Source organism: Lactuca saligna, chromosome 5 (genome assembly GCF_052625555.1).
Source record: "Lactuca saligna cultivar CGN05327 chromosome 5, ASM5262555v1, whole genome shotgun sequence".
NCBI classification, from domain to species: domain Eukaryota; kingdom Viridiplantae; phylum Streptophyta; class Magnoliopsida; order Asterales; family Asteraceae; genus Lactuca; species Lactuca saligna.
In genome coordinates this window covers 150,629,343-150,632,514 of record NC_136421.1, presented here as the reverse complement: position 1 = coordinate 150,632,514, position 3,172 = coordinate 150,629,343, and the positions used below count along the sequence as shown (strand labels likewise).

Here is a 3,172-nt window from a genome sequence, read left to right as displayed (position 1 = left end):
AAAACTAACAACCCACGGTGACCTTAATCTAGATCAGGGTCGACTTAGATCGATGGCGACGATTGAACTGCAAGAAATATATAGATCAAATTGCTTAACAAGTGATAAGTAAACAAATCCATTAGGATTTAAATCAATTTTACTTACTTTGATCTTAAAACGTTGGGAACTAGAAGACCAAATTGCTTAACAAAATCAGCAAAAGCCTTGTTGGTATGGTACCCTGTACAGCTTATACGAATTGCTTCTAGAACCTCCTTCATGAAGAGTAAACAAAAGAAACTTCAAATATGATTCAGGAATCTTTATAAAAGTTCGAACATCATTATATGCAGTCTACTCACCCCACAACATAATTGATGAATGATGTTGACATTATCAAAGAGTAACATACCATTTCATTTTGAAGATTCCCAAAGATCCCATATCTCTAATATTGATGCCATCTCTCTAGCACCTGAGTCAAGGGGCATGTTGACTCTCCCCTAAAAATTAAAAAAATATATATATATCAAAACTTTTAATACTCTTCACTCTAAATAATGTTAAATTGTTACCTTGTTTGATCTTTTGGATTGATTGCTTTCATGGGTGTGTCCAATAGCATCTGAAATAACCTCTTCGGTGTATGAGAAGGTGAAAAATTGTCCATGTCATCTGACGTACCAGATGAAGCTCTTGATAAGTAAACTTTACCACTCATATCCAAAAAACTTCTCAGGTCCATAAATATTACCTGATATGAATTGACTGCTACTTTGAGGCTCGAAGGTTAGAATCTTCTGGTGCAAGTAACTTAAACAATGCCAAAGATTCCTCAAATTTTCTGGATGCTGTCAATTGTACAATATGCATTTTGATACAAGATTTAGGCACTGGTAAAATTACATAAATGGCCATTGCTCTTGTAAAATAATTGTAGCATAAGGCTTCTAAATAAGACGAGGCTCATTACTAATGTGCTCAATAAGCCGAGGCTCTAAATTCCTTAACTTCTCTAGAAGTTAACCATCAGGACCACATAGTGCATCCATGTTGTAATCATAGTTAAAAAAAAAAGTTAATATGAACAAAAGTTACAGAACCATGTTTGATTTAATTTTTTATTGAAAACAAGAGTTAATATGAACAATAAGGTGAGGCTCTATTATACGAAATGAACCCTTAGGGTTAGTTGAATAGCTTCCTTTAGGGACTCCCCATAACACAGGATTATAACTTTTTATTGAAAAAAAAAGAGTAAATTTATAATTTTTAGAACAAATCAAATTTTAGAATCAAGAATTAAAGAGCATGAATTAGAATTACCCCCAGTTGTATCCATCCTCATTTTGGATGGCTGTTATGTACTCCTGTTGCTCAGGTGAATCTGGTGGCAGAGATTTGAGCATCTCCACATCTAATATTTTTCATTGCAATCCAAATCATAAAATCATACACTGTAAAATCTGAATAATAAGAAAGAAGGAAATGAAGAATTTTTCTTACCTACAGACAACATCTGATAATTTTTTCAAATGAAGTACACTAGGTTAGTTCTTCAACACAATAACATATAAACTTTATAGCATTTTAAATGTTTAATAAAAAAGGATCACATATTTTTGTATTTTGAACATGGGTATGAATTAAAAAACCTACCTGAGAAGTGAACGCAAGATAACCTCCTCGAATTTTTGGATCTACTTTAGAGTTGATAATGAAAGTAAGTTATACTTGAGCAGGTATGAAGGGCAACGTGACATGTTGTACAATCAAACATTCAACCTGGGTCAAGTTGCATTCGCTTCAGAAGGTATTAAAGATGCTCAACAAACAGTATGTGCTACAATTATCAAGCATTTGCTACAAACGAGATCAAACAAAGAGCTGAAAGGAATGATAGAAACTGTGAAGATACAAGACATTGATGTTAGTATAAATATTATGAATATCTTTCTTTTGATACTTTGTAATTACAGATCATTTAATCTTGTTTTTATGTTTAGAATTTGCAAGATGAAATGATGGACATGATGGATATAAGCAGTGAGATACAAGAATCTCTTGGTAGAAGTTTAGTGTGCCAGATGATATTGATGAAGATGATCTCATGGGTGGTAAGCACAAATTCATTATTATTATTTTTCTTTTTTTAAATGTTAACTTCACTTCATGGAAATGTTTAAGAACTTGATGCTTTGGAGGCAGACATGGGTCAAGAAACTGAAGGTGAAGGGGTACCTTCATATATTCAACCTGATAATGAACCCGATCTAGATGCAGAACTTAATATGCCTTTAGCTCCAAGTGGACATGTAGTGCTAGTGAAACCATCAATCAGATGACCTCATTACAAGAATCTAGAGTAAAATCACAACAAATTTCAAGAATTTCAGATACCCAAATTGCTAAAATTGAGAACTCTTATGTTTCACATATGCAATCTAACATCAGAAATGAAAAACAAGAAGTGCATTTAGATACTTCAAGAACAGATAGAAGAGAAGAAAAACATGAAAGAATAAATCAGATGACCTCATTACAAGAATCTAGATTGAAATCACAACAAACTTCAAGAATTTCAGATACCCAAATTGCTAAAACAGTGAACTCTTCTGTTTCTCATACATCTAGCATTAGACATGAAAAAAAAAATGAATTGGGTATATGATTTTTAACACTATTGATTCAAAAAAGTTTTACCTAGTCGAGCAGCATGCTTAAGCATCATCTGTGGTAATATCTCTTTCTGCAAGGTTAGCTTTCGAATTTAACATCATTAATTAGTTAATTAATTAAAGGGTACTTTGGGAAAATCATAAAAAGATAACTTTTTGGTTTTTGTGTTACTAGGTTATGCGTGATCTTGGCGGAATGAGTAGAGGTTCTGGTTTTAAATACTAGGAATAGGAATATCTTTTACAGGTTCTTGATCTTTGGGTAAAGGGGTTTTAGGAGGGAAACCTCGTCTTTTTATAGGTGTATCTTTTACAGGTTCAGTGAATAAAATAACTGCATCAAGATTGTCTATTTCTGCCTTTAGTTCTGTAGAATCCAGGGCACCATAACATAAGATCTGCAAAATGATTAACTTCCTACCTACAGAAAGGGTATAATAGTCCTTTTCCAAGACATTCACAGAATTATGGTCAACGGTGGGGATTTTAACCATACTAAGTTGTGGAGTATT

At 32.9% G+C, this 3,172-nt stretch overlaps 1 pseudogene; it reads left to right on the top strand.

Annotated features, from left to right (window-relative positions):
• Positions 1 to 1,517: 1,517 nt before the first annotated feature.
• Positions 1,518 to 2,327, top strand: LOC145045841 (vacuolar protein sorting-associated protein 60.1-like; annotated as a pseudogene).
• The last annotated feature ends 845 nt before the right edge of the window (positions 2,328 to 3,172 follow it).